We start from the raw sequence: 14184 nt of genomic DNA on the forward strand, positions 1-14184 counted from the left end.
TTATTTATTTATTTATTTATTTATTTATTTATTTATTTATTTATTTAAGAAAGAGAGAGGGAGCATGCACACAAGTGGAGGGAGGGACAGAGGGAGAGGGACAGAAAATCTCAAGCAGACTCTGCACTGAGCATGGAGGCCCATGCAGAGCTGGACCTGGGGCTCAATCTCATAACCCCGGTATCATGATCTGAGCTGAAATCAAGAATCGGATGCTTAACTGACTGAGCCACCCAAGCACCCATTTTTAATTGGCTATTTATTATTGAGTTGTAAGTGTTCTTTATATATTCTAGATACAAATACTTTATCAAATATATGATTTGCAAATATTTTCTCCCAATCACTTGTTGTTTTTTTTTCACTTTCTTAATGGTGTCCTTTGCAGCATAACAATTTTAATTTTGATGAAGACTAATTTATTTTTTCTTTTGTTGTTTGTGCTTTTGAGGTTGTATTTAAGAAACCATTGCCTAATCCAAGGCCATGAAGATTTATGCCTATGTTTTCTTCTAAGAGTATTATAGTTTTAGCTCTGACATTTAGGTTTTGATCCATTTTGAGTTAATTTTTGTATATGGTGTGAGGTAAGGATCCAATTTTACTCTTTTACATTTAGATATCCAATTTTCCTAGTATCATTTGTTGAAAAGATTATTCTATTTTTCTATTCTATTTTCCATCATTGGATTGTCTTGACACCTCTGTGAAAGCCAGTTGACTAAAAATGTATGGGTTTATTTCTAGACTCTCAATTCTATTCCACTGAAAGTTTATCCTTATGCCAGTACCACACTGTCTTGATTACTGTAGCTTCATAGTAAGTTTTGCAAGCAGGAAACACAAGTCTTCCAGCTTTGTTCTTCCTTTTCAAGATTGTTTTGGCTATTCCAGGTCCCTTCCAATTCCATATGTATTTTAGGATCAGCTTGTCATTTTCTGCAAAGAAGTCAGCTGAAATTTTAAAGAGATTTCATGGGATCTGTAGATCAATTTGGGAAGTATTGCCATTTAAAAAATATTCAGCCTTCTGACCCATGAACATAAGATTTCTTTCCATTTACTTAGGTCTTTAATCTCTCTCAACAATGTTTTATAGTTTTCAGAGTATAAGTTTCACATTTCTTTTGTTAAAACTATCTCTAAGTATTTTATTTTATTTTCTCAATTTTGTTTTCAGATTGTTCATTGCAAGTATATAGAAATACAGTTGATTTTTGTATATATTGATTCTGTAACATGCAAACTTGTTGAACTCTTCATTAGTTCTAATAGTTTTTTTTTTAAGATTTATTTATTTATTTTAGAGAGGGGTGTAGGGGAGGACAGAAGGAGAGGGAGAGAGAGTCTTAAGCAGATTCTGAGCTGAGTGTGGAGTTCAATGTGGGGTTTGATCTCAGGACCCTGAGATCACAACCTGAGCTAAAACCAAGAGTTGGATGCTTAGCCGACTGTGCCACCCAGGTGCCCCCTACTAGTTTTTTGATGGATTCCTTAGGACTTTTTTTAACTTTATTATTCTTCAGGACACCCTGTTAGGGTCAAGTAGTTCATTTTATTTTTTTATTTTTTAAATTTAAATTCAATTAGCCGACATATAGTATGTCATTAGTTTCAGATGTAGTGTTCAATAATTTATGAGTTACGTATAACACCCAGTGCTCATCATCCTTAAGATTTTTTATATTCAAGATCATTTCATCTGCAAGTAGAGATAGTTTTACTTCTTTCTTTCCAGACTGGACTTGTTTTATTTCATTTTATTGCCTAATTGTCAACTTCCAGTATAATATTGAAGTGGCCAGAGGGGAGATCCTTATCTTATTCCTGGTCTTGTAGGGGAAATATTCTTTCACCCTTAACAATGTCATGGGTCACTACCCTGTTGAGAGAAGTAGAGTCTAATTCTCCTCCCCTTGAATCTGGGCTGACTTCCTTGACTCACTTGTGGCCGGTAGAATGAGGTAGAAGTGAAACCACTTGACCTTGGTAGTGAGGTCAGTAAAGGCCAAGCAGCTTCTGGCTCTTTAGAATCCTTGCTCTCCAGCATACTCACTTTTGGAACTCAGCCCTCATGCTGTGATAAGGCTCCAGTTGACAGTCCCAGCTAAGCCCAGCTTTTGAGTCTTCCCAGGATAGACACTAGACATGTAAGTGAATGATTCCAGCCCTCAGCATATGAGTCACTGTCAATCATTTAAATCCTCCCACTGAGGTCCCATGCATGCTGGAGCATTGGGTCTTGTCTGAATACCTGGCCCACATAATCTACAAGCATGATAAAATGGTTATTTTACACCATAAATTTGGGGCAGTTTGTTACCCAACAACAGATTTCTAGAATAGGTCTCAAGCCTGCAAAAGCAAGCCTGTTCAGAGTGCTCTTCACATCAGTGGATGGGGGTTGGGGCCCTAAACCTGCAGTACAGTGGGCTGGGGTCTGTGGATGAGGGAGGGGATGAAATTGCAAGTTTCTCAGAAACTTTCTGTAAGCAGTCCAGCTGCAACACCAGCCTCCTGTCCAGGTAACCTCCTGGAGGTGAAGCCCAGCCTTGAACCTCAGCCTAGTTGACTCTTCTTGCCAGTCTCTAGTTCCCAAAACTCGACACTGTTCTCCCTCAAGTTCTAGTTGATTCCTGCATTATACTGGACTGTCCTCAGCTGGAACTACTGCCCAGGGCTTTGTCCTGGCCCTGGATCACTGTAGATATTTAATACATCTTTTATAAATGAATGAACTGTGACTCTGGCTGAGGATGGCTATATCCTTTCTGTCCCAGAACGCTTATGCATCAGGGCTTGAGTCTTCTGGATCAGATTTGAGTTTGCCACCCCTTGAACTTTGTGACTTGAATAACTGTTTTTATAGAATTTCTTCCCTGGCAAACCTCAGTTTTTACTTTTAAGGCCTTCAGTCAGTTGGATGAAGCTCATCGACATTATGGAGGGTAATCTCCTTTACATAAAGTCAATTGATTGTAAACGATAACTTCATCTACAAAATACCCTTAGAGCAAAACCTAGATCAGTATTTGATTAAATAAGTGGGTTCTATAAGCTAGCTAAGCTGACACATAAAACTAACCATCCCAGACACGGACATCCCTTTGCGGGGGCCATTATTCTGCCTACCACCAGTGAGAATAGTGAAAATGACAGGAATGGCCATTCTCTTTTCTGAGAATCTGAGGCAGGCCCTCAGGAAGGGAGGGCATTGCACAAAGTCCTGATAATTATTGATATGAGAAAACACTCAGATAATTCCAGAGACAAAGATTCCCGATGTGGGGCAAAGCAATATGTTCAGCTTACATTTTTGGGTTGGAAAAGGGGTTTCCAAGAGGCACTGTGGTGGGTTTCCAAAAGGGGCTGTCAAATAGAAGAGGGTAGTGGGGTAACAAGGGTTTGTGCCCTTGGCTCTCGTAAAGAGATCTGTGCCCAGGATTTAGGGGGTGACAGCGCTCAGAAGGAGGAAATTAAAGTTATCATGAACAGGCTGGGGAGAATCCCTAAAGGTAGAAGCTGAAAACCTTCTCTAGCTAGAAGGAAAGCCTGTGGGAAGTAAGAAGACTTCAGGTAGAATAAAAAGAATTCCTTGCAGCTTCTAAAAGTAATGCAAAGACTGGAATCCTGGAAAAATGCCTGGAGGTTTGAACATAGAAGTGAAAGCAAGTCAAGGTTTCGCGTACTCATTTAGAAAAGAACCAATTTTTTTTTCAAACTGGGGTTGTCTAATGTTCAAGTCTAACCACTTAACTTTAGGTATTTGTCCTAAAGTACTTTCCATTAATTAAAGCTATCTGTGGCCACTTGGTCCCATAGTCACATGTGGGATTTTATGAAAGATTGCATGGATTAAGGTGCTACGTGAAGGGCTGAAATAAATGTGCCTGAGGGGAAGTTCAGGGTCTTCAAAAAGGCCCTGCAGGTGGTAGCTCAACAAGGGGAAGGTAAACCATGGAGGTGGCAATTAATGGATTGAAAGGCATATGGCCACAGTCACCATGCACCACTCAATGGAGTTTCAAAATATATCCATATGTGTGAATGTTGGCTTTCTGTGCATGAGGAGCCACACCTCTTGGAACGTGGTTGCACAGGTTGAGTTGCTTTTGTAGAGTCCCTTGAAGCTTGCTGTGTTTCACTATGAAACATCTTCTACTAAGCCCACAGAGTATCTGGCCTGCATGAACATGCAGATCCACCCATCTTCCTGCCTTGTGCTACCATCAGCTACTAAGGAACAGGACTTGATTCACATCTGAAAGAATTCTTTTATGAAGATTAGGAGTTGGATGAGAAATCCTAAATTTCATGAGATTCCCCAACCATTACAATGGAAATCCAAGTAGGCAGAGTGGGGACATGATTAAGATGGGGAGATCATTTGCACAACTGCAAGCCCTTTCTCCATACTACTTCTTTTACTCCACACAATCCTGTAAGACTGGTATTACGTATGGTCCCTTCATTTTACAGATGAGAAAACTGAGGCATAGAAAGGTTAAGTAAATTGTCTGAGGGCTCGCAGCTTGTAAGTCTCAGAGCTGGGAACTGAGCCTGGGCAGACTGACTTGAGTGTCTGCGATCTTAGGAGTCATGCCTACTAGTTCCGAATACAGCAATCTAGTTTGACATTTACTAGGGTACCATATTAGAAGTGTGTAACCTTCTAGCTTTTTCTCAGTGCATATATACACATCCATAAATACAAACTTCTCAACATTGCACCCAAGGCTGACATGACCCCAACTCCCTGTACAGCCTCTTTTGTCCCATTCCCCACCACCCACCCCAAGAATTAGCCACTCTGAACCATGGAGCCTCCCCAAAGCTCTTGCAGGCCCTTCTGCCTCTGCAGATAGCTACTCTCCTTGCCTTCTGTATTTCTGGTGGATCCTGCCTCATTTTCCCAGTCCTCGTCCAGGTGCTCTGTGATCTTAGGCCTTCCCTGACTTCTCTGGGCTGTTGGATGCTCCTTCCTCCCTACACCCATGCCCCAAACGCCCCTCTGTTAGAGGCCCTACACATAGTATTAGAGTTCTTTGTGCGCGTGTCTGATTTCTCGTGGAGCTGGGAGCTCCTGGAGGGCAGGTATTTTGTTTTATTACTATATCCCTAGTGCCTAGGATAGCCTTAATTAACTCATTTTAATAAACTCATTAACTTTTACAAATGAATGTTTATTGTATTTTTCAACAGTTTCTAGGAAAGCTGATTTCATTGCTTTTCTCGGTTGTTGATTCCAGTCTCTAACTTTCCATGTAGGCCTTTTTTTTCTTTTCTGTTAAATCTGTACATTCTCCTTTCTCTCTCCACAATAGTTACAACCTCTACTCCTTCCTCCTGGGTGGAATTTTGCAAAATGATGATAGGACATTGTAAATAGTCCTAAAAACACAAGTGGCAAGACACATTGATTGAGAAACAGTGCCCAATTCCACTGCACCCTTCTGGAAGGGGGAATAAATTCCACCTTTTATGGAACATTAAAGCTAATTTTTTTTTTATTTGAGAGAGAGAGAGAGAGCATGAGCGGGGGGGTGGTGGCAGAGGGAGAAGGAAAAGCAGACTCCCTGCTGAGCAGGGAGCCCAATATGGGACTCGATCCCAGGACCCTGGGACCATGACCTGAGCCGAAGGCAGACGCTTAACCCACTGAGCCACCCAGGTGCCCCTAAAGCTAATTTTAAATCTTCATTGTTTTGAGGATGGGGCCTTTGGACTTGCAGTATCTTTTAGATCCTACCGCACAAGCAACATCACAGAAACACTTCGGGCTAGAGCCAAAGAAATGTTCCATCAAAATCGCAAATCTCTGAGAGTTTGGTCAAGAGATATGCATTCTTTTTACAACATTCCTTTATTTGCCTCGTTGTTTGAGTGAGAGCCAGGTTATTGCCTTACACATTTTTATCATTAAATAATTCCAGTTCATTTCACCTTTTGGAACCATGTATTTTTCCTTACGTGTGTTGTTTCTCTTGATCTGCATTCCTCTCGTGTGCTTTAGCTGTGTATGTGTCAGCTCATCTGGGAGCTGCCCATCAGGACTTTTCCTGCTGGAGAATACGGCGGAGACGCCCCCAGGGAGTGCACATGAGCGAAACGTTTATTCATGTTAGCAATAGCTCCTCACTCTTCAGTAGTCCTCAGCAAACAACAACATAAAGCAGGTTCAACTTGCGAAACCAAGAGCGGCTGGAGGCCTCCTGGCTCAGTCACAGCAAGATCTAATGAGTAACTCTTCTAAATCAGAGGGTACTCTTGATTAAGAGGTATCTAGACCTAGAATGGTCTAGTGGGCTACAAATCTTAAATACACGATTCTATGCTACACGATAATGACCAAAGTTGTTTGGCTTCCTTTGGCTTTGTTGAAACTACACAACCTGGCATAAATCGCCTTGACATCCTTCCCTCCACACACCTTCTTATCGCACCTTTGATTCAGCTAGACCCAGACAGTGAGGTTGCCTATACATCTGCTGTCACCCATCTTGGAGCTCTGCTCCCATCCTCCCTGCTCTCTGGAATGTCTTTCTCCCCCGGGGCATCCAGTTCCTACTTAAAAATCTGCATTAACTGATATTTTCTGCTCTGACATCTTTGCCACCGCTTGTCCTTCCCTGTTCAACCAAAATAATAAAAATCTGCCCACTTTATACCACACACAAATGTGCTAATGGCTACCATTTGCTGAGTGTTTGTTTTATGCCAGGCACTGTAGGAATATACACTATCTATTTAATGACACAAAACCCTAAAAATAAGTATATTTATTTTACATCTGAGAAAACTCAGAGAGATCGAATGATCCCCCAGGGTCACAAAATGAGTAAATGTTGAGCTGAAACTGGATCCCATGACTAACTCAAAGCCCACACTTTATTTTTTATCATTTTTATGTGTGATACATAAGTTAATGTCTGTAAAATAAATTTTCGAGTGTGGAAAAGTGTTTGATTTGTCTTTATGACTTGTAAAGATTAAAGACATTCTCTGAAGAAAAGTTGCTCAAATGACCACCTATAGCTGGATCTGAGGTTTCTCCTCTATGGACATATCTCTTCTTTGACCTCCAGTTAGAAGTATATCCATTCTATTGAGGTGAGGATGCTCCCAGACTCTCTTGGTGGACAGAGCTAGGGGATGTATGTATGTATGTATTATACACATGCACATATATTCCATACCACATTCATTTTATTATCCATCTCTCTCTCTCGCTATATATATATATATATATATATATATATATATATTCTCATCAATTCCTCTAATTTATCTGATTTTTTCCCTTTCTACTTTGTAATTCCCTTTCCTGATCATGAGAAAGCTGATTCCCATTTTCCTCAGTATATTTACTTTGGGAATCCACCCCTCTGTGTTAATCTGTCTTCTGTCACTAATGCCCTTCGATGCGCAGGTCCTTCTCTTGCCAGCACTCTGGCACCATGTTGCCCCAGCCCCAGCCCTTCCACAGGTACCTGCCTCGTGTGGTCTGACTAATTGTTTTTGGACTGAATGATTCAGAAGACAAAGAAGGAAAGAAGGCCAGCAAATGTCTCCACTTAACTTTTTGAACATCTGGGACACAGTCGTAATACCCATTTTCATGTCCTCGTCTGCTGATTCTAGCATCTACGTCAATCCTCCATCAGTTTTGATTGATTTATCTCCGTATTATGGGTCATATTTTCCTTCTCCTTTGCATAATTGGTAATTTTTTTAATTGAATGTCAGACATCATAAATTTTACTTTATTATGTGCCAGATATTTCTGTATTACTGTAAACATTCTTGACCTTTGTTCTGGAATGTAGTTAGTTTGTTGGACACAGTTCGATCCTTTTCAGGTCTTTTATTTTTTTGAAGATTATTTATTTATTTATTTGAGAGAGAGAAAGAGCGAGAGAGAGAGCACGAGTGGGATGAGGGGCAGAGGGAGAAGCAGGCTCCTCACTGAGCAGGGAGCCTGACTCGGGACTCGATCCCAGGACCCTGAGATCATGACATGAGCCAACGGCAGATGCTTAACTGAGCCACCCAGGTGCCCTCAGGTCTTGCTTTTAGGATTCATTAGGAGGGTCTGGAGCACTCAGTCTAGAGCTAATTGTTCCTCACTACTGAGGCCAAGCCCTTCTGATTACTCTACCCCATACCTGTGACTCAGCAGGCTTCTGCTTTGGCTGTGGAAACAGAGTCCTGCTCCTGTGTGAGCCCCGGGCACTGTTGCCATTCATCCTTGCGGTTGGTTCTTTCCCTGACCTCAGACAGTTTCCTCGTCCACATGGGCTGCTCAGCAGTAGTCGGCTGAAGACTCAGGGAGTACCCTCTGCACATCCCTGGCCGTCTCTCTGTGTAGCTCTCTCCTCTTTGGTAACTCTTGGCACCTCCACCCGACCCGGGGGATCTCCCGGGCTCTCGCAGTTGCCCTCCCTGTGCCCTGCCTGGGAACTCTCTCAAGGCAGTGACCTGAGGCAATCGAGGCCCTCACTGGTTTGTTCCCACTCTCACAGGGATGGCTGCCTGGTGTCTAATGTCCAGTGTCCTGAAAACCACTGTTTCTTGTATTTTGTCTGTTTCGGTTGCCGCTCTAGTTTCAGGCAGAAAGGTAAATCTGGCCCCTGTTATTCCACGGTGGGGGGAAATAGTAACAGCAGTGCATATTTCAGAGGAGAAACATGGGTTTAGTTCTTAAACTCTCAACCGTCAATATGTTGCTCAATTCAGATCCAATGCCAACAACTGGTAGGTGAAAGGTCCCCTAAGGTTTCAAAGTTATGAGATTAAGAAATGATCCTAAGAGATAAGAAAAGAATCTTGGGTCTTGGCTAAAAAGCAGTGGTTAGAAATACTCCTGACTCTGTTTCTGAAAATCAGTTAAACTTACTTTTTAAAAATGCTTAGTGATTCTTACTGAATGTCCACAATATACCTACAATTATGTTCAAGCGTTTGGGGAGTACACAGTCCTACCCTTGAAGAACTTGCAGCTTCTCGGGGCAAAAAAACATACACATACGTAAAATGAAATCGCAGGGCAGTATTATTCATGTTGGGATGACTAAGACAATGAACGATAAAATGCCACGTGCCGGAATTTATCTTCTTCCTAATAATGGACATTTTTAGAGTGTTCTTTTTTTTTTTTTTAATCCAGGACAACTATAAAAACACTTCCTCTCAAATAGATGAACATTCTCATCTTGTCTGGTTCATTTGCCAAGAACAAAAAAATTTACGTGCTGTGGCGGATGCAGCAGACTGAATCTCTCAATGCTTATTTCAACTTCCTTCCAGGGAGCCTCGTTGTATTGCAAAAAGAGAAAGGCTAACACGGCATTCCCCAGAATCCCTTGCAGCTTGGGGTCTGGTGTGATTTGGGTTCCATCAATCAGACGCCTTCATGCGAGAAATGAATCTGAAGCAGAGTTAAAGAGGCCGAGGCATTGGTTTTGCGAGTCAGGATCCACACTAGCAGCGGTGGGCGTGGCTCCGGAGCAGACTCCTCCGGGGGTGGTGCGGATTCACAGATCACAGGGGAGCCTGATGGGCCTGGAAATAATAGGACAGCAGCTTCCTGAACTGACTGAAGCTAAGATTATGCTATTTTAAAGGAGTGGTTCTCAACCAGGGGCTATTCTGTGCCCAAGGGCCATTTAATAAAGTCTGGAGACATTTCTGATTGTCAGGACAGACGGCGTCCTTCAGCTTCCAAGCGGGCAGAAGCCAGGGATGCTGTTTGACGTTGTGCAATGCACAGGACAGCCCCCTCGACAAAGATTATCCTGCCCCAAATGTCAACAATGTCTGTCCTAGAGCCTGAGTTCTGGATGGCGGTGTCCCAATTCCCAAAGTTCTCGATCAAGGCAAAGTCGCTGTTCCCTCAGAGGATTAACTCTGGTTTCGTGCTTTTACACTTCCAGCTGAATTTGTTCCCAAGCCGTAAGTTTTTGTTTCTTCACTTTCTTCTGGGTTCTTTTTCTTCTGTGCAACCTCCTCTTCTGGTTTAGGAACAATCTTCTCTTTTCCAGTCAGGATCATCTCGATGTGGCAGGGGGAGCTCAGGTGTTAATCCAACCAGGAGCTCTGTAAACCTAGCAGCGCGTCCTGGGGCCTTGTTCACCTGGATGAACTCAATGGCCAGAGAATCTACATCTAAATCCTTACGTTCAGTGCTACTTTCTGCATTTTTATGTATGTGCAACAAAAATTCAGCATTCTTTTTGGGCCACCAACTCCGTGCCCGGTCCCACTGTTTGGCCTCGGCACACTTACCAGCCCCATCATCGTAACCATGGCATGGCTCACATGTCTTCTGTAAAGTGATTTCTTTCAGAGATGTGGGGACTTTGCACATATGCATATCCCTGATGGCCTGGGCAGTTTCACGGGTGTTCTTGAAGTCAACACGAAGATTTGAACCTCTTGATTTGCACAATTACGTGGGGGTTTCCCAGTTAAGTGAGCAGTGAAGCATTTTCAGACATCACCTCAGCTCGCTTTTTGGGGAAAAACAGAGGGTCATTCTACAGAGTCATTCTGAGAATTATCCCCAAAGTCCAACCTAAAGCCTACTTTCCAACCTCTCAAACAATCTTGTAAGCACCTAATTCCTTGAATTAAATTCCTTTCCTGCCTAAGATACCCAGAGCAGTTTCCAGTGTGCTATATTGAACCATGGGGCATATGCTATTGCATGAACTGATCTCCACATGATACCACCATTGAAAAAAATGCATAAAATGTAATATCATTATACTGTTATATAGACTCTGATCTAGAGCAGGTAGAGCAGATGTTTGGGCTCAAATTCTGGCTCTGCGGCAAAGTTGGTTAACTTCATCTGTAAGTTGTCAATGGGTAATAGTCCTTCTGTCACGGGATGCTGTGCAGATTGAAGTAAGAAATATATGTACAGCAGTTAAATAATGCTTATGCATAGTAATGTTATTTAAGTGTTTGTTAAATAAAAGCGAAGGCAGAAGTTTAGATGGATGGCATGAGGACTGTGAAATGACTGAAGACATTTCTGAGGTGGGTGCAGGAGGGGCAATGCTGGACGACAGCAAGGAAATTGGCTCGACAGCTGTGCCGGCTGCATGCTGAGGACCAGTGGCACGAACTGTGGGCGGTAAGGTGAGGGCATGAGTGGAGAGTCTTGAAGATCTTCCTAAACAGGCTGGGCTTTCACCTGTAAAACTTCGGGACCTTACTGAAGGCTGTTTGATAGGTGACGTGGAGAAACTGATGTTTGGGAAGAGCATTCTGTGGGTGACTTTTTTGGTTGCCATTCTACACCTTTATGCCAACCTGACACACCCATGAACCACTTGCCAACTGGCCCATAAAAGGACACTTTAAACACCTGACAAATACTCATGGCGACCGTCTTGCCTTTCTCTACTCTGAAATTCCTGTCCTGCCCTAGACAGCTTCAGGGGTCCCTACAGTTGGCAAGGGAAGTTTGGAAGGTGATTAATAAATGTTGGTCTTAAAAATATCATAGTTATTCTACAAAGTTCTATTTTAGTTTAAAAAGCGTTGGTGTCCCTTGACTGATTTCTTTTCTTTTTTCAAATGTCTCAGCTATATCTTTATAGGTCCTGGTTGCTCCCTGGTCACTGGTGGTCTTTTAAACATTCATTAGTGTCCTTAGACAATATCTTCCACTGTCACCCATCTGGTGTCCCGTCCATAACAATAGGCACCCCAGATGACGCACTAATCATGAGCTGTGGTTTCTTTCTTACTGATGGGAAAAAGAGTATCTTGGGCTTAATTAAAAATGGGATCATTTAAAATTTCTTTTACCTATATGAACTGGTCAGTGGCATTTGGAAATGAGGATGCTAGAAATATCTAAAAAATAAACAACAGAGTTCTTTGTAAGTGGATAGGAGGGAAGGAAAAGTCAAGGACAACTCCGGGATTTCTGGTCTGGGTGGCTGGATTGATGGCATCATTGACTGAGACAAGGAAAAAGGAGCAGCAGTTGGGGCCAGTGCCATAATTTACAGGGCTCACGGCAAAATGAAATTGCAGGGCCCCTAAATGTCAAAATGTCAAAATTTTCATTTATATTTGAAAACCTGGTGAATAGAATTATGGACTTAAAGTACAAGCTTACAATACTCTGTATAAAAATTGAATAATGTGTGTGCAAACTGTAATACCAAGAATCAATAATGCCATAGGCAGGTCTAGGACTCGAGGTGGCGGTCAACTTCTGAGCCACCCACCAGGCTATGTGTCAAGGGACTTGCTACCCTGTCCTGTGTTGGACCAGATAGACTTTGTAATGGTAAGACTAGTAGTGACCTTCAGTTTATTTTTTTCTTCCTTCTTTTTGTTTAATCATTTTAAGGACTTTGCTTCTTAGGTATGTGATTGTTGTCATCTTGACCCAGTTCCCTACTTGAATGTTATCATTTCAAGAACGTAAACAGGGGCACCTGGGTGGCTCAGTCGTTAAGCGTCTGCCTTCGGCTCAGGTCATGATCCCAGGGTCCTGGGATCGAGCCCCGCATCGGGCTCCCTGCTCCGCGGGAAGCCTGCTTCTCCCTCTCCCACTCCCTCTGCTTGTGTTCCCGCTCTCGCTATCTCTCTCTCTGTCAAATAAATAAATAAAAATCTTTAAAAAAAAAAAAAAAAAGAAAAGAAAAGTGAGCAGTGAATGAAGCTCTGAGCTCACAAGGCTTTCAGTCTAAGCTGGGGCCTCTGTGTGGCCTCGCTAACAAGTCTCTTTAATAAACACAACCATTCCGGGGCGCCTGGGTGGCTCAGTCAGTTAAGCGTCTGCCAAAGGCTCAGGTCATGATCCCAGGGTCCTGGAATCGAGTCCCGAATTGGGCTCCCTGCTCAGGGGGAGTCTGCTTCTCCTTCTCCCTCTGCCTGCCACCCCCCCTGCTTGTGTTCTCTCTCTCGCTGTGTCTCTCTCTGTCAAATAAATAAATAAAATCTTTAAAAAAAAAAAAAAGAATGTAAACAGACATAACTTTCAACTTAGTGTCTTAGTGTCGAAATGCAGGAAAACTCTTTTTCCTTTCTTTCACTCTCTCAACTTGTCATGGTGAGCTTTGTTTCCCATGTAACGTCACACTGTCTTAGGGACAGGGACACGCACAGGGTGGGTGCAGGCCCTCACAGACTCCTGGGGCCCTTACCTCAAGACGGAGCACAGAGCTGCTGAGTTAGGCCTCCTGCCAACCACGGACAAATGCCCCCAGAACTCAAGCCAGGCATCTCCCTTTTTCATGAGGCTTCAGTCCCAACCCCCAGCAGATGGGTGACCCCCAAGAATATTGTTACTTCCGTGCCAGGGTGCACTAGCTACCTGGACAGGGATAGGCAAGCGACTTGCCTGCCAAGTTGCCCCCTGAATGTGCCACAGCACTGCCAACCTGGGGCAGCGACAGCCGTTGCCATGTCCCGTCCCGAGATACCACAGTGTCCACATGTCCGATCATCCCTGCATCCAGGCCAAGGATCCCACCAGTGGGGATAGAAGGTGGCAGCAGTCACAGGAGATGGAGAAGAAAGACCCTGGGTGCGAAGGGCAGAAGCAAGAGTCTGAGAACCTACCCCAGGGATGCAGGGAGGTAGCGTGAGGCAGGATGGAGTATGAGCCACCCTGCCTGCTCCACCGTCTCATAGGACTCCACTTACAAAGCATACATTCAGGGGCGCCTGGATGGTGCAGTCGGTTAAGCGTCAGCCTCTTGGTCTTCGACTCAGGTTGTGATCTCAGCGTCGTGATGTCAGGGTCGCGAGATTGAGCCCTGTGTCCGCTCGTGCTCAGTGTGGAGTCTGCTTCAGATTCTCTCTCCCTCTCCCTCTGTCCCCCAGCTCATGCTCTCTCTCCCTCTAAAATAAATAAATAAATCTTAAAAAAAAAACCCATAAGATAAAAAATAAAGTTATTAAAAATTTCAAAACAACTACTGCAGAGCATTCAACTCCAAGCACAAGGCCCTTCTGAGTTGGAGGCCCTGTGGGACAGTGCTGGTGGCAGATCTGTTGTTACGGACTCAATGTTTTTGTTCACCCTCCCTGCCCCATCATTTACTGAAGCTCTAACCCCCAATGTGACTGTATTTGGAGATAGGGAGTTTATGATATAATTAAGGTTAAGTGAGGTCATAAGGGTGGGGCCCGAATGTGGGCCTTATAAGAAGA

The 14184-nt window shown here is 43.3% G+C and overlaps 1 protein-coding gene and 1 pseudogene across 2 annotated transcripts in view; both read right to left on the reverse strand.

Moving 5' to 3' along the window:
* The window catches only part of AP3M2 (adaptor related protein complex 3 subunit mu 2), a 97107-nt gene that overhangs the window by 42456 nt on the left and 40467 nt on the right, over window positions 1-14184 (reverse strand). The window lies entirely within an intron of this gene.
* Window positions 8006-13442, reverse strand: LOC118009926 (annotated as a pseudogene).

The sequence above is a fragment of the Mirounga leonina genome, unplaced genomic scaffold (assembly GCF_011800145.1).
Source record: "Mirounga leonina isolate KUSES-001 unplaced genomic scaffold, KU_Mleo_1.0 Mir_128, whole genome shotgun sequence".
NCBI classification, from domain to species: domain Eukaryota; kingdom Metazoa; phylum Chordata; class Mammalia; order Carnivora; family Phocidae; genus Mirounga; species Mirounga leonina.